At 40.6% G+C, this 26,063-nt stretch overlaps 1 protein-coding gene across 1 annotated transcript in view; it reads left to right on the top strand.

Annotated features, from left to right (window-relative positions):
• The window catches only part of LOC113746883 (receptor-type tyrosine-protein phosphatase O-like), a 60,510-nt gene that overhangs the window by 11,107 nt on the left and 23,340 nt on the right, over nt 1-26,063 (top strand). The window lies entirely within an intron of this gene.

Here is a 26,063-nt window from a genome sequence, read left to right as displayed (position 1 = left end):
GGACGAGAGGAGGATGACGAGGATGAAATTGAAAAAAGAGCCAAAAATAGCCAGGCGTGAAGACACCGATTCATCTGACGAGGATGCCGAAGATGAGAACAGGATGCCTCACCTCTTAAGATTGTGCGCACAAAGGGAGAGAGAGGAGGAGGGAGGACGAGGAGGAGGAGGGGTGATGAGGATGAGAATTGAAAAAGCGCCAAAATCCAGGCGTGATGAGCACCGATTCATCTGACTGGGATATCGAAGATGAAGAACAGGATGCTCACTCAGAACTTAGGCACAAGAGAGGGAGAATGATGGAGGAAAGGTGTAGAAGCGCAAGATCCACAGTAAACCATCAATACTGTCTGACTTGGCAGTTTGCCATGTCCCCCGTGTTGCGTGGGTTTACTCCGGGTGCTCCGGTTTCCTCCACAATCCAAAGAATGCACACAGGTTCATTGGTGACTCTAAATTGGCTGTAGTGTGAATGTGAATGGTTGTTTGCCTCTATGTCCCGGTGATAAACTGGGCGATTATCCAGGGTGGTCCGATCTCGGCCAAAGTCCTGGGATAGGGTCAGCCCCAGGTGACCCTGAGAGATTCGGTTAAGATAATGCATGGATGAATGAATGGTGTATGCCCCCGTGTCAGCATGGTTTAATCCGGGTGCTCCGGTTTTCCTCCCACATGTCAAAGACATGCACAACAGTTCATTGGGGCTCTAAATTGTCTGTATGTGTGAATGTGAATGGTTGTTTGCCTCTATGTGCCCTGTGATAAACTGGCGACTTATCCAGGGTATGCCGCATCTCTTGCCCAAGTCAGCTGGGATAGGGTCAGCCCACCGTGACCCTGATGAGGATTAGCGGTTACAGATAATGCATGGATGAATGAATGGTTTATGCCCCTGTGTCAGCATGGGTTTACTCCGGGGGCTCCGGTTTTCCTCCCACAGTCCAAAGACATGGAAACATTCATCCTTGGATGAATGTTTCCATCATCCAAAGATGAATGTTTACATGAAAATTAATTAACCAATGAAAAATTAAAAAGAGTATGAGACTGTCATACAGAAATGATTAGACATTGTCTTTATAGATATTTAATTATTATAAACTTTGTGTAGCTACTGTAGACGTGCTAATGTTCAAACAGAAACAGGTCCAAAGGTTTATTTATTTATTTACTTATTTTGCATAGTTAAAATTCATAGAAATGACAAAGAGACAATAATGTGAGTGCAGGGAGAGGCAGAAAATCCATATGGGCTTATTTAAAGCCTCCATAGTTAAAATTTCACAAAAAAATTGACAAGAGTATAATACATAAAGTAACTACATAAAGTAATGACAAACTGATAATAGAAAAAAACTTATAAACAACATCAACAACCAGTTATAATGACAATAACAATAATAGCAATATAAAAACAAAAATATGAACATGACATAAAAGTGTGTTTGTGTATGTGTTACGCCCAAACCCAACCGGGCCCGTCCGCTGCGCGTTGCGTGAGCGTCGTGTCATCGTGATTAATACGCAGCCATTCTAGTCAATGTATCAAACCCCACTGGCTCTGTTGCAGAGCGTTTCAGACGCGTCCCTACACTTGGCTATGCGTTGAATATGCGTCTGTTCTATTTTTGACGCTTGATGTAAGCACCACACATACATTTACACAGAGCACTCGAGCGGGCGGAAGCCAGGCACAGAAAAAAGCATAGAGAATCCGGTGGATTTTCAAAATAAAATACCTTCTGCAAACTGCCGGTTGTAAAAACAGACAAAAGCAAAACTAATTAACTACGTAGCATATTTAGACACGTAGAAGCATGTTTAGAAGAACATACACCGGGAAAATGGCCAAATCTGAAACGCTCGCTTCTGAAATGCTCCAGGTAAGATTTGAAAACGCATGCAGGACGGACCAAATACATGGCGTTCACGCAAAGCGCCTTTCATGCAAACATGCAGCACAAAGTGTTTCACAGAGCCAGATAAAAAAAAATCAACAGGTAGGAAAAATCCAGCAGAATTGATAATACATAAATAAAATTAGACAATTATAGAAAATTTAAAATTATACAATTACAAAACGTTACAATAACTAAAAAAATAAATTAAAAAACTGTAAAGAGTTTAAGAACATTGCATAAAAATTCAACAATGCAGCTTATTATCAAAACATAATAACTTCTGACTACACATCACATCAAAACGTTCATGGATAAACACACAAACATTGATAAAACCTGCTTTTTTATATTTAAAACCTGGTTGTGATTAAATAAAGATATAACATACTTCACAGACTCTGATCAGCACTCTAACCTTCGACGAAGGTACAGTCAGTGTCGAGTCATGATGACGTCCACGTCTTCACTGTTTACAGTTTACAATGGGGAACAATTCACATTAGGCAAGGGACAGGGATTCCTGTCATCATCCTCTCTCTGCACTGCACCCTGCCATGCACAAAAATCAAACCCATCACAGGCCCTGCTCAGACGGGGATGTAAGCGCTGCGGTCACCAGAGCTGATCGCTGCCAGTCTAATCAATGAAACCACCACACGGGCACGCCGCGGAACGTCTTAGCAGCATCCCAGCAGTGCTACATCCGTAACAGCCGTTGCTAAACCGTGTGAATATCAACAGAGCACTGCGCACCAGACAGGAAATCCGACACAGAATCAACATAATAAACTTCCGCCCCCTTTCAAAATAAAGCACAATATGCAGTTCATGGATTTAAAAAATGGTTTGTTTTTTGTTTAAAAAAAAAGGCTATTTCCCCTTGACCCATCATTTTACATGAAATGAATAAACCAATGGAAAAAAAAATCTGACTGTATCAGACTGTGCATATAAAAATAATTTTGTTATGAATTTTAATTATTAGAATTATATTATAATTTATTCGTTTTTTCCCATCATAGGTATTGGTATTGCTCCAAAAACTGTCACTGACACGCACCGGCACCAGACCTAGCAACAGTAACTAAGGGGGGCGGGGCTTGATGAAAGGTCAATTAATGACTAGCTACTAGAATCCTTTTATCTTATTAGGCCACACCCACTCCAGCCTTTCTTTATTACACTAGGACAGACCTACTTCAGCCTTTGTTTATCACACTAGCTGACATAGGACAGACTTACTTCAGTCTTGTTTAAACACTCGGTGACATTAGGACAGACTACTTGCCACCCACAAGTCAGTACCTATCACCTTATTATCTCAAACGGCTTTATAGACCTCACACCCTTGTGTTTAATATATATAAGAAGATGTTTGAGCAAGGAGATACAAAAATAATGGGTTACCACTCGAAGACCACGATGACGAGGACTCTGGGCTCACCTGGCCACCACCACCAGACCACCCCAATTAGATATGATTGCTGCTGAGGACTTCACTTGACCTTGTGGAGGAATTATTTATTATCCGTCCAGGCATAAACATACCACATCCATTTCAGGATAATTTGGAGCCTGCATATGTGCCTGAGGTTCATCCTGATGATGTGCCTGAGGTTCATCCTGATGATGTGCCTGAGAATCATCCTGAGGATGTGCCTCAGAATCATCCTGAGGATGTGAATCTTGATGAAAATCAGGTTCAGAGTGAGGATGAGAGTGAGGATGAGGATCAGTTCATCTCGCATGAACTTCCAGACAGTGATGCTGATTTGGATGCTGTGTATGAAAGTGAAAGTGAGGAAGAAATGCTTGAGGAAGCTGATGAACCACTTCCTCAAGCAAGCAGAAGGGAGAGAGAGGAGGACGACGAGGAGGACGAGGAGGAGGATGATGAGGATGAAATTGAAAAAAGCGCCAAAAAATCCAGGCGTGAAGACACCGATTCATCTGACGAGGATACCGAAGATGAAGAACAGGATGCCTCACCTCTTAAATTAGGCAACAAGAGAGAGAGAGATGATGAGGATGAAGGTGATAGAAGCGCCAAAAGATCCAGACAGTAACACCATCAATTACTGTCTGACTTCACTCCATCCACATCCGTAACATCCCTGGCATCCAACAATACCTGACCAGCATAACCCCCTCTTCCTGCACTAATGCTGCAGCATTACTCCAAATGTTGCTATAGGGCGGCACGGTGGTGCAGTGGTTAGCACTTTCACCTCACAGCAAGAAGGTTCCTGGCTCTGAACCGGGCTGGGGCCTTTCTGTGTGGAGTTTGCATGTCCTCCCCGTGTCTGCGTGGGTTTACTCCGGGTGCTCCGGTTTCCTCCCACAATCCAAAGACATGCACACAGGTTCATTGGTGACTCTAAATTGTCTGTATGTGTGAATGTGAATGGTTGTTTGTCTCTATGTGCCCTGTGATAAACTGGCGACTTATCCAGGGTTGCCGAATCTCTCGCCCAAAGTCAGCTGGGATAGGGTCCAGCCCAGGTGACCCGGATGAGGATTAGCGGTTACAGATAATGCCGAGGATGAATGGTTTATGTCCCCCTGTGTCAGCATGGGTTTACTCCGGGTGCTCCGGTTTCCTCCCACAGTCCAAAGACATGCACACAGGTTCATTGGTGACTCTAAATTGTCTGTATGTGTGAATGTGAATGGTTGTTTGCCTCTATGTGCCCTGTGATAAACTGGCGACTTATCCAGGGTATGCCGCATCTCTTGCCCAAAGTCAGCTGGGATAGGGTCCAGCCCCACCGTGACCCTGATGAGGATTAGCGGTTACAGATAATGCATGGATGAATGAATGGTTTATGTCCCCCTGTGTCAGCATGGGTTTACTCCGGGTGCTCCGGTTTCCTCCCACAGTCCAAAGACATGGAAACATTCATCCTTGGATGAATGTTTCCATCATCCAAAGATGAATGTTTACATGAAAATTAATTAACCAATGAAAAAATAAAAGAGTATGAGACTGTACATACAGAAATGATTAGACATTTCTTTATAGATATTTTAATTATTATAAACTTTGTGTAGCTACTGTAGACGTGCTAATGTTCAAACAGAAACAGGTCCAAAGGTTTATTTATTTATTTACTTATTTTGCATAGTTAAAATTACATAGAAATGACAAAGATAACAAATAATGTGAAGTGCAGGGAGAGGCAGAAAATCCATATGGGCTTATTTAAAGCCTCCATAGTTAAAATTTCACAAAAAAAATTGACAAGAGTATAATACAAAAGTAATCTAAAGTAATGACAAACTGATAATAGAAAAAAACTTATAAACAACATCAACAACCAGTTATAATGACAATAACAATAATAGCAATATAAAAACAAAAATATGAACATGACATAAAAGTGTGTTTGTGTATGTGTTACGCCCAAACCCAACCGGGCCCGTCCGCTGCGCGTTGCGTGAGCGTCGTGTCATCGTGATAATACGCAGCCATTCAGTCAATGTATCAAACCCACTGGCTCTGTTGCAGAGCGTTTCAGACGCGTCCCTACACTTGGCTATGCGTTGAATATGCGTCTGTTCTATTTTTGACGCTTGATGTAAGCACCACACATACATTTACACAGAGCACCTCGAGCGGGCGGAAGCCAGGCACAGAAAAAAGCATAGAGAATCCGGTGGATTTTCAAAATAAAATACCTTCTGCAAACTGCCGGTTGTAAAAACAGACAAAAGCAAAACTAATTAACTACATAGCATATTTAGACATGTAGAAGCATGTTTAGAAGAACATACACCGGGAAAATGGCCAAATCTGAAACGCTCGCTTCTGAAATGCTCCCGGTAAGATTTGAAAACGCATGCAGGACGGACCAAATACATGGCGTTCACGCAAAGCGCCTTTCATGCAAACATGCAGCACAAAGTGTTTCACAGAGCCAGATAAAAAAAAATCAACAGGTAGGAAAAATCCAGCAGAATTGATAATACATAAATAAAATTAGACAATTATAGAAAATTTAAAATTATACAATTACAAAACGTTACAATAACTAAAAAAATAAATTAAAAAACTGTAAAGAAGTTTAAGAACAATTGCATAAAAATTCAACAATGCAGCTTATTACAAAAAAATAATAACTTCTGACTACACATCACATCAAAAACGTTCATGGATAAACACACAAACATTGATAAACCTGCTTTTTTATATTAAAACCTGGTTGTGATTAAATAAAGATAAACATACTTCACAGACTCTGATCAGCACTCTAACCTTCGACGAAGGTACAGTCAGTGTCGAGTCATGATGACGTCCACGTCTTCACGTTTACAGTTTACAATGGGAACAATTCCATAGGCAAGGGACAGGGATTCCTGTCATCATCCTCTCTCTGCACTGCACCCTGCCATGCACAAAAATCAAACCCATCACAGGCCCGGCTCAGACCGGGGATGTACGCTGCGGTCACCAGAGCTGATCGTTGCCAGTCTAATCAATGAAACCACTCACACCGGGCACGCCGCGGAACGTCTTAGCAGCATCCCAGCAGTGCTATCATTCCGTAACAGCCGTTGCTAAACCGTGTGAATATCAACAGAGCACTGCGCACCAGACAGGAAATCCGACACAGAATCAACATAATAAACTTCCGCCCCCTTTCAAAATAAAGCACAATATCAGTTCATGGATTTAAAAATGGTTTTGTTTTTTGTTTAAAAAAAAAGGCTATTTCCCCTTGACCCATCATTTTACATGAAATAATAAACAAATGGAAAAAAAATCTGACTGTATCAGACTGTGCATATAAAAATAATTTGTTATGATATTTTAATTATTAGAATATATAAAATTTATTCGTTTTTTCCCATCATAGGTATTGGTATTGCTCCAAAAACTGTCACTGACACGCACCGGCACCAGACCTAGCAACAGTAACAGGGGGGCGGGGCTTGATGAAAGGTCAATAATGACTAGCTACTAGAATCCTTTATCTTATTAGGCCACACCCACTCCAGCCTTTCTTTATTACACTAGGACAGACCTACTTCAGCCTTTGTTTATCACACTAGCTGACATTAGGACAGACTTACTTCAGTCTTTGTTTAAACACTCGGTGACAATTAGGACAGACTTACTTGCCACTCCACAAGTCAGTACCTATCACCTTTATTATCTCAAACGGCTTTATAGACCTCACATCCTTGGTTTAAATATATAAGAAGATGTTGAGCAAGGAGATAACAAAAATAATGGGTTACCACTCGAAGACCACGATGACAGGACTCTGGGCTCACCGGCCACCACCACCAGACCACCCCATTTATGATATGATTGCGCTGGAGACTTCACTCTTGACCTTGTGGAGGAATTATTATACCGTCCAGGCATAAACATACCACATCCATTTCAGGATAATTTGGAGCCTGCATATGTGCCTGAGGTTCATCCTGATGATGTGGCCTGAGTTCATCCTGAGGATGTGCCTCAGAATCAAGCCGGAGATGTGAATCTGATGAAAATCAGGTTCAGAGTGAGGATGAGAGTGAGGATGAGGATCAGTTCATCTCGCATGAACTTCCAGACAGTGATGCTGATTTGGATGCTGTGTATGAAAGTGAAAGTGAGGAAGAAATGCTTGAGGAAGCTGATGAACCACTTCCTCAAGCAAGCAGGAAGAGGGAGAGAGAGGAGGACGACGAGGAGGACGAGGAGGAGGATGATGAGGATGAAATTGAAAAAAGCGCCAAAAAATCCAGGCGTGAAGACACCGATTCATCTGACGAGGATACCGAAGATGAAGAACAGGATGCCTCACCTCTTAAATTAGGCAACAAGAGAGAGAGAGATGATGAGGATGAAGGTGATAGAAGCGCCAAAAGATCCAGACAGTAACACCATCAATTACTGTCTGACTTCACTCCATCCACATCCGTAACATCCCTGGCATCCAACAATACCTGACCAGCATAACCCCCTCTTCCTGCACTAATGCTGCAGCATTACTCCAAATGTTGCTATAGGGCAGCACGGTGGTGCAGTGGTTAGCACTTTCACCTCACAGCAAGAAGGTTCCTGGCTCTGAACCGGGCTGGGGCCTTTCTGTGTGGAGTTTGCATGTCCTCCCCGTGTCTGCGTGGGTTTACTCCGGGTGCTCCGGTTTCCTCCCACAATCCAAAGACATGCACACAGGTCATTGGTGACTCTAAATTGTTGTATGTGAATGTGAATGTTGTTTTGCTCTATGTGCCCTGTGATAAACTGGCGACTATCCAGGGTGTGCCGATCTCGCCAAAGTCAGCTGGGATAGGGTCCAGCCCCACGTGACCCTGATGGATTAGCGGTTACAGATAATGCATCGATGAATGAATGGTTTATGTCCCCCTGTGTCAGCATGGGTTTACTCCGGGTGCTCCGGTTTCCTCCCACAGTCCAAAGACATGCACACAGGTTCATTGGTGACTCTAAATTGTCTGAGTGTGAATGTGAATGGTTGTTTGCCTCTATGTGCCCTGTGATAAACTGGCGACTTATCCAGGGTATGCCGCATCTCTTGCCCAAAGTCAGCTGGGATAGGGTCCAGCCCCACCGTGACCCTGATGAGGATTAGCGGTTACAGATAATGCATGGATGAATGAATGGTTTATGTCCCCCTGTGTCAGCATGGGTTTACTCCGGGTGCTCCGGTTTCCTCCCACAGTCCAAAGACATGGAAACATTCATCCTTGGATGAATGTTTCCATCATCCAAAGATGAATGTTTACATGAAAATTAATTAACCAATGAAAAAATAAAAGAGTATGAGACTGTACATACAGAAATGATTAGACATTTCTTTATAGATATTTTAATTATTATAAACTTTGTGTAGCTACTGTAGACGTGCTAATGTTCAAACAGAAACAGGTCCAAAGGTTTATTTATTTATTTACTTATTTTGCATAGTTAAAATTACATAGAAATGACAAAGATAACAAATAATGTGAAGTGCAGGGAGAGGCAGAAAATCCATATGGGCTTATTTAAAGCCTCCATAGTTAAAATTTCACAAAAAAATTGACAAGAGTATAATACATAAAGTAACTACATAAAGTAATGACAAACTGATAATAGAAAAAAACTTATAAACAACATCAACAACCAGTTATAATGACAATAACAATAATAGCAATATAAAAACAAAAATATGAACATGACAAAGTGTGTTTGGTGTATGTGTTACGCCCAAACCCAACCGGGCCCGTCCGCTGCGCGTTGCGTGAGCGTCGTGTCATCGTGATTAATACGCAGCCATTCTAGTCAATGTATCAAACCCCACTGGCTCTGTTGCAGAGCGTTTCAGACGCGTCCCTACACTGGGCTGCGTGAATATGCGTCGTTCTATTTGACGCTTGATGTAAGCACCACACATACATTTACACAGAGCACCTCGAGCGGGCGGAAGCCAGGCACAGAAAAAAGCATAGAGAATCCGGTGGATTTTCAAAATAAAATACCTTCTGCAAACTGCCGGTTGTAAAAACAGACAAAAGCAAAACTAATTAACTACATAGCATATTTAGACATGTAGAAGCATGTTTAGAAGAACATACACCGGGAAAATGGCCAAATCTGAAACGCTCGCTTCTGAAATGCTCCCGGTAAGATTTGAAAACGCATGCAGGACGGACCAAATACATGGCGTTCACGCAAAGCGCCTTTCATGCAAACATGCAGCACAAAGTGTTTCACAGAGCCAGATAAAAAAAAATCAACAGGTAGGAAAAATCCAGCAGAATTGATAATACATAAATAAAATTAGACAATTATAGAAAATTTAAAATTATACAATTACAAAACGTTACAATAACTAAAAAAATAAATTAAAAAACTGTAAAGAAGTTTAAGAACAATTGCATAAAAATTCAACAATGCAGCTTATTATCAAAAACATAATAACTTCTGACTACACATCACATCAAAAACGTTCATGGATAAACACACAAACATTGATAAACCTGCTTTTTTATATTTAAAACCTGGTTGTGATTAAATAAAGATATAACATACTTCACAGACTCTGATCAGCACTCTAACCTTCGACGAAGGTACAGTCAGTGTCGAGTCATGATGACGTCCACGTCTTCACTGTTTACAGTTTACAATGGGGAACAATTCACATTAGGCAAGGGACAGGGATTCCTGTCATCATCCTCTCTCTGCACTGCACCCTGCCATGCACAAAAATCAAACCCATCACAGGCCCTGCTCAGACCGGGGATGTAAGCGCTGCGGTCACCAGAGCTGATCGCTGCCAGTCTAATCAATGAAACCACTCACACCGGGCACGCCGCGGAACGTCTTAGCAGCATCCCAGCAGTGCTATCATTCCGTAACAGCCGTTGCTAAACCGCGTGAATTTCAACAGAGCACTGCGCACCAGACAGGAAATCCGACACAGACTCAACATAATAAACTTTCGCCCCCTTTCAAAATAAAGCACAATACGCAGTTCATGTAGCTTTTTACAACTTCACATCAACATTACGTCATGACCGGTAGCACCAGGTGAGCAGTCAATCAATCAAATGGCCTCTATGAGAGACTAATTGTTGAAGTGGGACAACACACAATCATTTATGACACAACAGATGCTTTGTATAATCTCCTCCACGTCGGAGAAGCAAAGTCAGCTGTTTGTTGTTGTTGTTTTCTTTATATACAGTTTATCGCGGGGTCTCATGTACGTTAAGGATTCTCTCGTGATCTCGCGTGAATACGCCTGACTTACTATGCTGCCATCATGCTGCTATCACGCGCCCGGTGTGAGTTGACGCTGGGCAGAGGATGTAGCCAAACCGTGGTGCAACCATTCCGCGGCACTTACGTCCCCTGTGTGAGTCTCCAGTTTCAGCGGCACAAATGATGTTGAGATGCTGAATGTTGTTCAACAAACTTTTCCACCCGCAGCCAAAACAATTAATGGTGCACACCTGCATTTCCCTGCATCCGAAACCCAATTTCAGGGACATATTTCATAATTTATGTCACAGCAGCAACGCCAGGGTCTTTCTGCAAACTGTGTTGCATTTACATAGTCCCTAAAGGTTTGTCCATATGACAATCCAGCCCAATACATTTTTAAACAGCCACAATTATTGTCTACTTGCGGTGTGGAAAAATAATTCAGTTAATTTAGCAAATGAGTGGGTTGTGGACGAACATTACAGGGACAAGTGGAGGAAGAGGGAAGAAAAGAAGGAACTGAATTGGCAGCTGGAGTGAGGCTTCACTGAATAATGGGTGGATTTATTTATCTGTCTGTTTCAGTAGCCTCCTTCTGTCCTTCCTTCCTTCCTCCCCCCCTCCCCACGCTTTGTGTACACAATCAATTATTCAACATGCAGTTTTCACAAGCTGTACCTCCCACCCTGCCAACTGCAGGCTGCAGACAGCACCGCAGCTCTGCTCAGCTCCTCCATTCAGAGACCCTACAGGACATCTGCCAAGGTTGTATACTGTCTGCAGGGCCTCGACGGGTTTATTGATCCGGACTGGTCTTGTCTGTTGATGCTGTGGAGAGATCAACTGTAAAAATCAGACATTGTTGTGGAATTAAAATGGAAAATATATACCAGAATGTATCATTCCCTGTCCCTTTATCCCCTTTTCATGCACTGCTGTCAAAGTAATACTTGTGGCTGTAATCAAACTAGTATAGATCACCAACAAATTTGGTTTCTTTTGGGAATTTTTCAGATAATAACCCTGATTTTTAAGGAAACTATGAATTTCATTTACACTGAATTTAAGAAATCAGCTTCATGCCATCACTGTGTGATATGTGGTTGGTTGACCATGTGATGGACTGAGTGCACGAGTATACCTTGTCTTTTGCTGAAATACATGCTCGGATATGCTCCAGACCACTGTGACCCGGGACCGGATGAGTAACATACAAAAGTTATTACTGGATGGAAAATCTTTTACAGCCCAATATTCATAGACATTACATCCATACTTGATGATTCTGCACCTCAATAAGTTTTTCTAGTTGCCTAGCTATAACCATATTTTAGTGCCACATGCAGATATTGTAAAAAAAGTGAGAATTTTAGAAAACAGTGGCAGTGAACATGAACAAACATGAGATATATGAATATTAACGTCCTCATGTACTATTTACCTGTTTACTGGAAGTCCCCCATCCTGAAGTTCCTATTTACTGACCACAACAAAATCTCACCAGTCCACCATTGCGTGGATTGCTTTGAAATCTGGTAGATCATTGTGCCCAGAGGATACGTTCTCAAGGAAATAGGTGATTTTACCTTATCTTGTGAAATATTATAATATCAACATAAAAATGAAATATATAAAATGAAATATAAATCTGTGTTGGTTAGCTCAGTTGGTATCATCCACCCCATGTACGAAGGCTCAGTCCAGGTTTCGAAGCCGACCAGCGGCCCTTTGCTGCATGTCATTCCCCGTCTCTCTCTCCCCACATTCCTGTCACTTTTCAGCTGTCTCTGTCAAATAAAACTTAAAAAAGGCCAAAAAAAAATCTTTGAAAGGAAGAAAAAAAAAGAAATATAAATATAATATATCTGTAGTGCCAGTTCAGTTAAAATTATAATTGTTCCACACTAAATAACCGAGTCATTCCATGAAAATGACAATTTGAGTCCCTCTCACCTCTACACCTCGTGTATTTCATCTATTGGGTTACCAAAATTTATATTTAAACAACTTTAAATAATAAATATTAATAATACTAAACTTTTTCCAGTTGACACCACTTATTTTGTCATGTCCCTCATGGCCTCGATGAAAGCATACTTCGAAAATACCAAGTAAAACTATGTAAAAAGTCAATAAATTTTGATATCAACTTTAAATTCAAAATTAATTGTTAATTATTCATTAAAATCACATTATTTAGTTCTATACCTAGGTTACCCCTCAACCCCGTTACACGAATGATTCCACCCCCATAAATACAATGGTATCATCCATAATAGCATGTACATCAGGAAGTGGCATCACTAAAGACAGGCAAGTTGCTCCCTTCTTTTCCTTTATTTTGGTCAACACCGTTACATGAAAAAAAGATAGAAAACTATTACTATGAAATATTTTTGTGACAGGGTTGAGATTTTAATACTATAGTTGTTAAGTTATCCAGTTATTTAATTAATTGTTGTTATATTCAATCAACATTTTTATACCACATGCATGCTGAATGTGATTTATGTTCCATGTTTAAGTTTTGAGTAAGATTTCACCAACAACAGCAGCAGAAAGGCAGAGGAAGTATCGGGCACACTTTAAAGCTGATCCTGAAAGAAGGTGAGATACCTGCAGAGGGATCGTGAGAGATGGAAAAAGAATGTAGAGGCAGGGAAGAAAAAAGCAATTAAAGATCTGAGTGAAAGAGAACAGCGTAAGAAAAGAAAAATGTGGATAGCAGCTTACCATAGGAGCAAGGAGAAGAGAGAAGTGCTCAAGAACTTAAGCACTACTCCACAGAGTCCAGATCAGGGAGATCACAAGATCTTCGAGGTTAGGGCAATGGGTAGTTATTAACAGTGTTGTGTTGTGAAAACGATTCACAATGTCATTTTAGAAACAGGGAGGGGAGGAGGAAGAGGGCCCAACTTTCTAGACAAAAAATCAACTTTTATTATTTTGTTTTGTGGGCAACATCTGGTGGATTGGAAAAAGGACAGAAGAGAAAAAAAAACTCAAGAGGCAAATAGCTGAACTACAGGAAAAACTTGAAAAAGAAAGAAAAAAGAAGGTAATATACAAAAAAAGGTGCCAACGTACAAAGAAATATTCAGATTCACCATGGTCAAACCCAGACTAACTTCAAATTGCCCCGTTAACCCCCAAATAAAAAATAAAACATGAATCACTTATTCAGGATATTAGTAATAAATACAAAAAAGCCATGAAGGACAGGGAAAGGCAGCTGATTGCCGAAGTCATCACAGGGAGAATTATTTAAAAAAAATATAGGTTGCAAAAATTTGCAAGTGTGTCCCTTGGATTTTCAAATAAAAATGTCATGACAAAAACATCATGACAGTCTCCATTTTAAGAAAAAGAAGACCAGCAGGTTCACTGAGGATTTAAAAAAAGAATTAAGGCATTCTATCTCAGATTCAGCACAGGAACCAAACAAACACTCACAAAGAGCAAAATTCCTGATGGATACACTACAAAATATCCACAGACGATTTTTGATATGTATATTGCATTTGTCCCTTCAACCGTGTTACCATCTTCAACCCTGTTATGCTAGTCTCAACCCCGTCACACTTACAATTTCATACATTATTTTTTTAAATGTTTAAAAAAATAATTTAATGTTTGTTGACTCCTGTCTAAAATACTGAGAGCTATCATAAGATTGTTGATTTTGATTACAATTCTTCAGTTAAACTACATTTTTGATAAAAAATTAATTAATGCTTTCACGCATTTTTCAGGCTCTAAGATAGGAAAAATATGAGATTTTATGTGATTTTTTAATTTAAAATTATTAAATTAGTGTGGGGACATCTGATCAAATATTGCTTTCTTTAGAAATACATTTTATGATCATATTCAGAGAGTACAGGGTTGAAGAATTACAGTGACCACATCTTGAAATAATGACCAATAATGAATGAAAACTAATGCCTGAGATGGGAAAATGTGTTTTTCTGATAGTTAAATATGTCCTTAATGATGTGGGATATACATACAATAATACATTTTGGTAAAAAATGTGAAAAAGTCCAATTCTAACCATTCTCATCATCACTGTATTTCAAAATACAATCCCTGCTGCTCTTGTAGAACTACTACAGCTTTATGCTTCATTTTCTGTAAGAATCCAATCAAGCGTGATTGGCTCTCCTTGTTGCTGCAAGCATTTCGTCAGAGGACATTTGCATAAATTTGAGCAGAAGGTGCCGCTGCTAGGTCCCATTTACAATAAATAGCAGCTTATTGCCTGTGGTCACTCTTGTTCCTGAAATGTTCCATAGTTCAGCCTCAAAAATCAGGTGAAAGTCTCTGTAACTGCGTTGAGAAAGGTCAGCGTCAGCCACCTGACAACAGGGATTCATTGCCTTGCTCAAAGACCCTTCAGCAAACCTTTTATGTGTGCACGGCCTGTGCTTCATCCCACCGCACCGCTGCCGGAATATACATTCATCAGCACGCTTGGCTTGAGCTGTCACTTGTACAAAGGCTTAATTCAAATGGCAGAGGTAAACAGCACTAATGCAGACCGGGACAAGAAAACAATGCCAAACACCATTATCTCATCTCAGCCTGCAATTCGGCGAATGAGGGGGAAGTAAAAATAGCTGCAGGAAGATGAAAGGGCAGAATCGTGGGTAAAACTGGAACACAGAGACGTGCCTTAAATCCCTGGAATAAAGTGAAAATGATCACAGGCTCCGACTGCTCTGTCACTTTCCTGTGGTTACATTTCAAAAGCAACATCAGCTTGTCTTTGCTGTGTATTATTTCTCCACTGTGCGACTTGACATGGTTTCATTCCTTGTCCACCGCGTTCTCTCCAGCCTTATGAGACTGTTTACCACACAAGGAACACTAATGATATACAGAATGGAACCGTGAATCTGAAATGAGATCCTCTAAGGTTACAGTGCATCGGTGTCACATCAACAACAAAATGTTCTCCTCCTGCCTCAGATACTGCAGAATAAACAGGCAGCTAATTAGACATTCCAGCCACGATGGCCACAGGCAGTTATCTCCGTGAAACCTCCCATTAGCGCCATCGTTTCCACAGCTGACGGGCTCTCTCTTTGTTGCCTCTTGGCCCAGTGCGCATCTCAGTATCCTGTCTGCTGGTTGTGGTGCATGCATGCATTAGAGGTCAGCGAAGACCTGACGTTCTTTATCCCACACCCACTGTGACAGGGATGATGTAAATAAACACGGAGGAGCTCTTGATGCTAATCATGTCGAGGTTGTTTTGAATTAAACTAAATATTCGACCTTTTGTGAGAACCGGTCTCCTACAAATTAAAATGACACATGTCCGTGACCCTTGACGCTGTTGCTAGCAAAAGAGTTTGCATCCTTTTTTTTGCTACTTGCTGTTCAGTTTTATTCTAATTATTACAGCTGCATTACACATTAATGCATAGTTACTGATGCATTAAAATGTAAAGTAGAATTTTAATAATGGAGCTGGAGCAAGTTTGAACTACTTTACGTACTGTTGGATAATTAGAAAAATATGAATCTATAGAGTAACTGTGACAGTGTGCAGGACAGAGGTATCTAGCATTGTAGTTGCTGATTGCGACCCCTCGCATGACCCTCTCCTTCCTAGTGTGAAGGAGAAATTAGGGTGGAAACATGCAAAAAAAAACATGCCCCATTTAGAGCCAGTGTTTAGTTTGTCCATCCATGCTCATTTTATGCATTTAGTGCTAATTAGCAAATGTGTGTTGTGCTGAGCACATCATTTACATACTCCACCCTGACTGTACTGTTTCTCTGACGTAGCTGCTGTACACAGTGAAATAATTCATTTCTTCTTGCGCAGTTTGTACACATATGACCCAAATTCCAAAGAAAGCTTCGACCCTGCATAAAACATGAATAAAAACATAACGTAATGATTTGCAAATCCTTTTTGACCTATATTAAACGTCGAGTGTGTAGGACTGATCGGTGTAGTTGCTGATTGCAACCCTCTTGTTTTACCCTTTCCTTTCTAGCCTGCATAAAAAAATTAATAAAAATGTGAACACGCAAAAACACATCGTATATAGAATCAGTATTTAGTTTGTCCATTCTGGGCTACTGTAGAAACATGCAAACTGTTGGACCTGTATTAAAGGTCCAGTGTGTAGGACTTAAAGGTATCTAGCAGTGTAGTTGCTGATTGCAACCCCTTTGTCTCACCCTCCCAGCGTGAAGGAGAAACTACGGTGGTTGTTAAAGGTGCAAAAAACAAACCCTATGTAGAGCCAGTGTTTAGTTTGTCCATACTAAAATGGAACCATGGAAGAGAACCTGCAATGTTTTTGGATAAAATACGTATTTTCAGGTGATTATACAATAATAAAAACATAGTTCTGTGTATAATATTCCATCACTAGCATTCTGTAAATCGAGCCCTGTATATACCTAACACACTGGACCTTTATTTTATATTTTAGTATTCCTTGAAAATACAAGTACATGTAACGTCAAAGTCATGTAACCTGGAAGTAAATCAAAATCCATGCCTGGCGTAGTTTTTCAAAGTGCAGCCTGCTGGCCGGCCACTCGTCGTACTAATTTGTCACCGGTACATCACAACATCCTTTTCTGAGGATCAACGACTCTGATAAAACAGCAGAGTACGTCGACTTGAACGCAGCTTTAACGAGCGCCTTCAGCTCCCTCATCAAAGTGACACCCTCCGGTCTTTGCACTGTCTACTGATCTATTCATACATTTCTTCCATATAAAATATGATGCAGATTTAATAAGGCTCTTAACATTAGCCTGGAGTGGCCCCAGAGACTGCATTCTATTCCCCCTCCTACCCAAGCTTTTCATTTGACTGCAACAGTATCTGCAGTATTCATACTCCCTCTCCCTCTCTCTCTCTCTCTCTCTCTCTCTCTCTCTGCAGAGGGGGTTTCCCAGCACAGGCATTCCCTCACTCTCTTATCTCTCCTCTGCTGCTGATACAGCGTGACCAGGATTACGCTTTTAACCCAGTCCAAGATGGCTGCCTCCAGCTGCCAGCTCGCTCTGTTTCTCTCTCTCTCTCTCTCTCTCGCTCTGTGCTGTGTGTGCACAGGCATGACAAGGAGAACGAGACTTTTAAAAGATGCATGACCCTGGAGAAAGAATGACAGTCCAGTCAGGGTTTCTGCTGCAACAGCGTGCAAAGAGATTTACTATCATCAGCTATCTGACGGCAGAACACGCTAATTAATGCAGCCGCTCCATCTGTCGCTTCAGATAAGTGAAAGTGCTGATCGTCTGAAGGCAGACTTCCTCAGTTTCACATTTTAATATCAGCCCGCTCGTATGCAAAACATTTTTATTGTACTCCGGGATGCCAAGAGCTTCTTTGTGAGCAGACTGCAGACCAGACGTATGGTTTCAGCATTCAGAGGTCACACAGAGTCCTGCTAAAGCTTGGTAAAAATCAATAATTCACTGCAGTCTCAGTACATATAAAATGTCTTTTTTCATAATTTAGCATTAACTTGACTGGAGTAACCCAGATTCTTGGAAACCGGAGCAGCCCTCTTTCAGCAGAGATATTTTGGCGAGAGTTCTGGAAGAAAAAACGTTCTCATTCTGCATGGACAAGAGGAAGTGGGAGTCGGGCATGAAACTCCCCTGGTTGAAAGTACGAAAGATAAGCAATTATGCCGGATCATATCTGGTTCTTTAATTAAAAGTTAATGTGCAATCTTGCGTGCATAAGAAATGAAGTCCGTGAGGAAATGTCCAATCACCGAGCTTAAAATGTCACTGCATGCTCTGCTAAGCTCAACTGTAAGCTAAAGATTAAATTTGATACAAAACCTGATTAGGAAGCTGAAATCACTTCAATTTCACATCCAAGATGGACAAATTGGCAACTATAATATAACATTATGTGACCAACAGCTAAACTTACAGAATCCCGACTTTCCATTCATTCCTTCAATGTTTCCTATATTAAGTTAAGTTAAGACACCAGTGAACAATAAACATAAAATGGGAATTCACATTAGAGGAAAAACAACTCTGGAAGTAGCAGCTTTAACAACTATAGGCTACCGAGGACTATATGTTCTAGAGACATTACTTAAAATCTAAATTTTAAACCTGAATGACTTCTGAATAATGTTTTTTGGATACTTCAGGGCCATGAACTACCCGTAAACACAATATTGACATGTGACGATACATTAGCAACATTAGCATTCATTCAGAGTTGTGCTTGTGGCCGCGTTACCAATGTAAGTCCAATATTCGCTCTTATTTTCTCTGTTTTTGGTCTCCACCGACTCCTGAAAGAAATGTTTATCTTCTAAACACTTCGCAGTGTTCACCAGGATATTCGCCAACTACGTCCATCTGCTCGGTGTTGCGCAGTTTGTGGGTTTGTCAGAGCTTTTATCTGCTCGGTGTTGCGCAGTTTGTGGGTTTGTCAGAGCTTTTTTTTTGCTGAAATGTCATTTGCTGATGCTGGAAAGAATGTTTACGAGAGCTGTGAGGGCAAACCAAAGCAGTGAGGTTGTGGATCATAAAACCAAAGCTGAAATGAAAAGTTAAAATGCTCAGGTGCTCTGTAGAGCTGAAACCTTAAGCAGCGTACAGGCAAACTGGATGCGGCGGTGTTTTTCAATTCATTTCAGTAGGGGTCGTGCGTTTCCGTACCGGCACAACAGGCGTGACCGCAAAAAACGTCGTGCAAGAGAAGTTGAACAAGATTAAACTTTTGGGAAAATGGAGCCCCACATCATGCTCCGGCCACCAATCAGACACTCAGATCGGTCAAACCTCCACAGACAGCCTAAAGTCTCTGAAACTGAGACTATCCAGGTGGATTCATGGACTAAACTCTGATAATCTATCTACCTGTGTGTGTGTTCTGACTGTTTATTTCATGTACCAGCTTCTAAATCTGAATCTGACTCGCAATTTACTCCACAAAATAGAGACACGAAGAAGAGAGAAAGAGAGAGAGAGAGCACTTTGGTAGAGACACTCCCCCACCACCAGTTGCCGGTTTCCCTGTCCCTGTCTGAACGTGGCCTTATGGAGCCAGCCTCAAGTGGACATTTGATGAACTGCATTTTTCGACACATTCTCATTGGCTTCATTTCCCAGAAATGGAGGTTGGCGCTTGCTGCCAATAGCCTCCCCGAAATCTTTACCCTCTGGACTTTTACGTTGAACAGTTTGGCAATGTTAGCATTGGGTTCAAACTAATGTCCAATCTAAGGTTATTATCTCCACTTCTAGTGTTCTTTATTTCCAACAAAAGCCTGTAATATAAACCAACAAGGTCTCCATTTTATTCTAGAGAATGTTGTGGCAGGCCGAGTGGAGGAGGAGGAGATCTGTGAGGTGAAATGCTTTTCTAGCATCCCTATTGATGCAAACACACACACACATTCACACACTGTAGAGGTGTCAGTTATTTCAGTGTGGGGGCGCAGTCTAGTTTCAGCAGCAGGCAGTCATACTGAAAGCTGACACCGTCATTCATTATCAATACAAGGACAAAAAATGGCTTTTTAAGCGACCTTCTAGTCCCAGCCGTCTCTGTGAGACTCAAAGAATCAGTCAAACACAGTCACAGTCACTCTCTCTCCTCCTTCATGTTCATTTGCTTTTTTATTCTCCTTCCTTGACGTAACCGCACATGCATACGACCGTACAGCGCTCATACAGTACAGTGTTTAACCATGGCTGCCCACACACGAGCAGATGGCGTGCAAGTGTGTCGCGTACTGTATGTGTATTTTTGTGACATTATACGTGGGTTGCCATGGTGACACACCGTCCTCAGTCTTCCCCAACAAAAGTCCTGATGTTGAGTCTCAGTGTGACACTTGAATGAAGGAAACAGTTAGCTCATAATCGAGTTAAAGGAACGTGGGAAGACAATGGGCGAGGAATGAAGGGAATGAAAAGTGGTACGAGGCTGCATGTCAATGTCTATCTGTTCATCTGTGATGATGAATTATGCTGTACAGCTGTTAATTAAAATGATACATATATTAGCACACATTACATGGAGTACCTATGACACCTTTTTGACATATAGCGCCTTTTCATGTGGAGATAATTTTTTTTAAAAAGCCCACCAAAATAGACTTTTTAATCGTGATTTTTTAGCATGCAATCTATGAACCGTGCAGGATCGGGGTGTGAAAGTCATTTTCTCTAACGTGGTGTTTGTCAAAGTACAGATCAAAGTGGCTGCGGGAGAGTGAAGCTAAGCAGCTGTTTATGGTATTAAAGAGAAAGCTTTCTGCAAGTCGGAGCTTAGCGGTCCTGCTCGTGCGCTGACAGCTCTTGTCACTGTGGATCTCAGTGAAAAGCTCGAGCATTTGTAAACAGCAGGTTAAACTAAGGCTGATAAACGTTCCTGTACAAAGTATCTGCAAGTACAACAGCATCCGGAAGAACACACATTACAGGAAATTGGTATTTTTTGCCAGCTTGGCGTCTGTCTTTTAGCCTTTTATTTCACCAAGATCTCGCCAGTGACTAAAAATAGACCTAGATTTACTCTTTTTCTACTTTGCTCTTCTTAGCTTCATTGGTTGTTCTCTTTGGCCTCTTCACTTCTGCCACTGCTGACCCCGGTTACGTGGCCCTGATCACTTTGCTCCAGTTCAGGTGTCCATTTCGGATTTATTCCTCCTCTTCCTGGTGGTCCAAAACATGATACCAACATGAACACTCCCCTGGTCCTCTGAGCTGTCAGTCTAACAAACTGAGCTAGCATTAGCTAACAGCAGCTACGGTTAGCAGCAGTTACTTCAGTGCGGTTACTCCATCAGGAAACAGGAGTTGATGCGGAGCACCTGGAGGACATCAGACGGAAAACCAGAAAACATATACTCCATAAAATATGATTTACTCGCTCAAATTCAATGGGGTGTTTTATTTTGAAAATCGACTGGATTCTCTCTGCTGTGTCTGTATCTGACCTCCAGAAAGCTTGTTGTTTGTTACACAATGTGGTTTTAAAGGAATTAAGTACTGTAGTGCAGGATATGTAACGCTCTATCAGTCTGTTTGAGAATATTAATAAATACTGCTATTAATAATTACTTGTTTTAAAGGTGATGCAGAGGCAACACTTGATGAACCTGATCTATTTAAGACTGTCAAATATATATTGACATGAACAAATGTAGAGTTCAGTGATATGTTAGAAAATGTGTGTGTGAAACGATCTTTCCCTAGAACTGTAATCTCTTCTTTGATACTATGAATAAAAAAAAAAGAATATGAAGTATCACAGTTCATCGTGTAGCAGATATTCAAATCTTCCATTACACAAAGCCGGCACATGTTGCCAGCGTGCCTCCCCAGAGCCTATTATCTCTCACACCGCGTGTTGATGAAACTACTTTTTGATACCGCCGTGGAGCCGTTTGACAAATCACACAAGGTTAGCTGTGTGCCTGAGATACTGCTACCAGAGAAGAGCAATATCTTTAATAATATTTATTTGCAAGTCAAATCATCTTAATGGCTTTTGTTCATTTATTTATCCGTGCTTTATATAATGGCAGAGTGACTTCTCTGATGTATTAGCCAGCTGAGTGGGCAGCTCAGATCCATTACCCATCTACTAATGCAGGTCTTTCTCTTTTTATGCAGCCATTTATCTCTGTCTTCTTCTTCACTGTATAACTCAACAGCATCCACTGCAAAACCGACGCCAGTTTTAGACGAGGCAAAGAGTGGACGCAGCAGATAATTTGAAAGAGGAGCAGAGGGAAGGACGGATAATGCCGAGCACTGGCCAGTTTCAACAACTTTGCAATATCGGATCATTTCCTCTCAAGTTATTTTTGCCGTGTTTCACTGATCAGAACAAACGCCGTGTCCCTTCAACCTGTGCTTTGAGGACAGTGCTCGCAAATTGCTCTTGTGAACCAGACACCAGGACTGTAACCAAGATTTTAGAAAAGTCTTCGGCTGATGAATCTAGAGCCTGTTCTCACTTCCAACTTGTCAAATTCACTTGAACGTATCCCCTCTTATTTCTAGATGTGTCCAGGTAGTCTAATGGCTTGATGTGCTGCTGAAGTTAGGTGACATAGTATAAAGAAAGTGCTCATATGGAAGATGGATGTGTAAAACCAACATAGGACTTTGACCCAGGAGACTGCTGTTTGTGTCCTGTGTGTAACCAAATATAACAATTTTTTATTTATTTATTATTATTTATTTAATTTTGTTTTATTATTATTAAGCTATGTGAGTGTTGCTTTGGTGATGTCAGTGTAACCCACATTAAATATAAATAGCTTTAAAAGTTGCATAAATATGTTTAAAAAGTTGGAATTAATGCTAATTCATCGAGAGGATTTTAAATGTTAGTACAGCAATGATTTAATGTTGAAAGATTAAAAGTATGCCTATATAAATTCATGTAACCTCCCCTTTAAGGGACTAGTCTCAGAGAGCAGAGGAGAGATCAATTAATGGGAAAAAAAGTGAGAAAAAAAAAACAGATTCAGAACTTATTAAATAATACTTACCTGGTCAGGAATCGATGAGGTAAAGATCAAACTAAGCTACACTGGTTTTGGTGAGTTTAATGTTTTATTTTATTACATTTGTTTACCTTGTTTTCTGGAGAGCTAATGGTAAAAACATAGCCATTATAGCCGTTGGAGGAGTGCTTCGTCATAAACACAGTTGGTATTTTGAGTTTATAATTGCTGTAAATGTTATGGAAATGTATGTATAATATGTATATGTGTTATACTGTGTTCAGTGGTTGTGTGGGGAAAAAGCACTGTAGCACTGTAAAACATTTATTTGTGTAATTTGAAAGCTGTATTTTGTTTGTGACCTGTTACTCAGGTCAGGTTTTTTTGCTTGGTTGGAAGCTCGGTAGGAGCCAGGATTGATCTGCAGTGTGTGGGCGTGCACACACAGGCGGGAAACAGGATGAGCCACACCCAGACCTTCACATCATCTGTGTGTGTGGCAGGAGTGTCGGGATTATGAACTGAACTGAACATTATTACTGTTCATTATTGAACTGAACCAAACTGAAAACAGTTGAACAACTGATTGGAAGTATCATACTTTTTATTGGTGTCTTGTTCATGATTTTGAATGTGTGATCCACTTGATTGGTTGATTGATTTGATTTGATTTTGATATCGATATTGTTTTACCTGTAAAACAAAAATAGACTTAACTCAGGAAAAATAGGGGATTTAAAATAGGTTTAACCTACCTGTTAATAATTATTAAAAAGACCGGTGGAAAGAGTTAGAGTATCCTCCGCTTTTCACCAGTCCCTCATAAGTTTCTCGCTCACTCCAAACTTTCTGTCTGCTACTCGATTACCGTTTTTGGCTGCATATTTCACTACTTGCAGTTTGTAATCTGCAGAATATGATTTTCTTTTTGGGGGCATTTGTGTTCAGTCTTTCTCAGTTTCTAAGTTGATGTTTAATTTTTAATTTTTCAGTGGTACAGGATTAATAGGAATAGCAGATACTGGAACACAAGGCTAGAGCAGCCCTTTTGCAGCTGTCTGTGTGAAAATAACAAACATGTGAAATTACCGTATATATTTTAATGTATAAGTCGCAGGACTAGCCAAACCATGAAAAAGTGCCACTTATAGTCCGGAAAATACGGTACTTGTTAGCACCGTCATCATGAGCATTATAGCATACTGATGTTAGCATTCGATCCGTTTGTTAATGCTTGAGTGACAGTTTGTCTTATGAAGGGCCATCCTGTCCTGATAAAGTTCTTCCAGGATCCCTCTGAGGAAGTCAAAGAAAAGTAAATTATGGAGCCGTGAAAACAAACTGATATCATGTTATTTCCCAGCGTGGATATCTAAATGTGTTTTAAAAGACTTTCACACTCCCTCAAAGTCCTCAGCAGAAATACCATAGACATGACCTCGGTGTCCTCAGCTGTACAGGGCCCTGATGAGAAAGCCAGTAGAGAATTAGATGTATAGAAAGAGGCCGTGGGCAGCTGACTGCTCGTGTGCTGACCGAGACAGAGGTTAGATCACCCTGCCTGGTGTGTGTGACTTTGATTGACAGCTGCCTGTGTGCACAGCACCCGTCTGAGCTGAGCAGGGTGGGATTAAAAAAAAAACTCAGAAATACACTATACACGAGTCCTTACTCCCTTTTTCTCCACGTTTCTCATGTGGAAGATTGCAGTCCCAGCCGATTGCACCTGTTCCCCCATGAAACGCACACTCGCAAGAGCCGAAACGATGATATGGCGCACTGATTCCCAATTAAAACATCCTCAGAGCATTCAGCGTATCCTCACCATCTTTCTCCACTTTCAATCACGCGCTGAGCGCTCACAAAGAGACAGTGAATCGCAGCTAATTTCAGATATTTCAGCAACATACTAATCAGCAGTTTGAAGCGTTTGGCATGCACGGTGGATGTTTCTAATTTTTCACTCTGTTTCGCTGATTATTGTCACATAAAGGCAGTGATTAATGAGTCTGACTGCAACTTTTGAATATACTTTTCTTTATATATTCATGGTTGGAATAATAGACGACATGCAGTGGGATTTCTGTCATGCTCTTGTTATAGTTGCTGCTCTGAACAGGATGTCTTTGTTATTTATCCATGAAAATAAAAGAAAAAATCACTCTATTTATAATTTCATTTCACATTGTTTGATAATTGTCATTATGCTTTTTTGTCACCAGATTCAATGAATACAAATCAACAATTAGAGAAAAAAAAGAGATAAGTCTGCAAGTTAATTTCTGAGGTGAGAACACGACAATGTGGACAATAGACAGACTCGGAAAGAATTCAGGTTGTAAAGTTTATTTTTATATTCATGATGGACTATTTGTGTGGCATTCTTTAAAATACCACTCACCTTTGTTTTCTCTACTAAATATGTTTATTTTATTTAAAACACAAAGCTACTGTAATAAATACTGTTTACTGGTTATAACTCTGAAGTATTAATGCTGTAGAAGTCGCTTCATCTCGTCTAATGAGGTAACATAATGGTGACTGAGCCTAATGATGAAAACATATTAAACACATAGTGTGAGAACACATGGGGTGTCCAGCAGTGACACTTTATATGAAGCATACTGAGGCTCAGAATGGACACCTACAGCGTCTTATTTTGAAGGGCAGGAGCACTGATGAAGCTGTCGTATTTGACGAGATGGATTACATTTACAGTCTTTTCAAACTGTGTTTGTTGCAACATTTCTGGAGAGAACACTGCATTAAGGCACTCCAAATAAAAACTGAATATGTATTTGAGACGATTTGAACAGCGACAGCTGACAGGAAGTTGAGGAGAAAGAGAGAAGACGCACCAACCAAACATTTCTCACTGCTTCAAATTAAAAGCATTGAACTAATAGAACATGAGATGAAATGAGTTTTGATTGCAAGTAATCACAGGAAATGTGATATTTGTAAGTGTGTTTTGCATCAAAA

The sequence above is a fragment of the Larimichthys crocea genome, chromosome XI, assembly GCF_000972845.2.
Source record: "Larimichthys crocea isolate SSNF chromosome XI, L_crocea_2.0, whole genome shotgun sequence".
Lineage (NCBI taxonomy): Eukaryota > Metazoa > Chordata > Actinopteri > Sciaenidae > Larimichthys > Larimichthys crocea.
The sequence above is the reverse complement of the archived record's forward strand: the minus strand, read 5'-3'. Positions and strand labels throughout refer to the sequence as shown.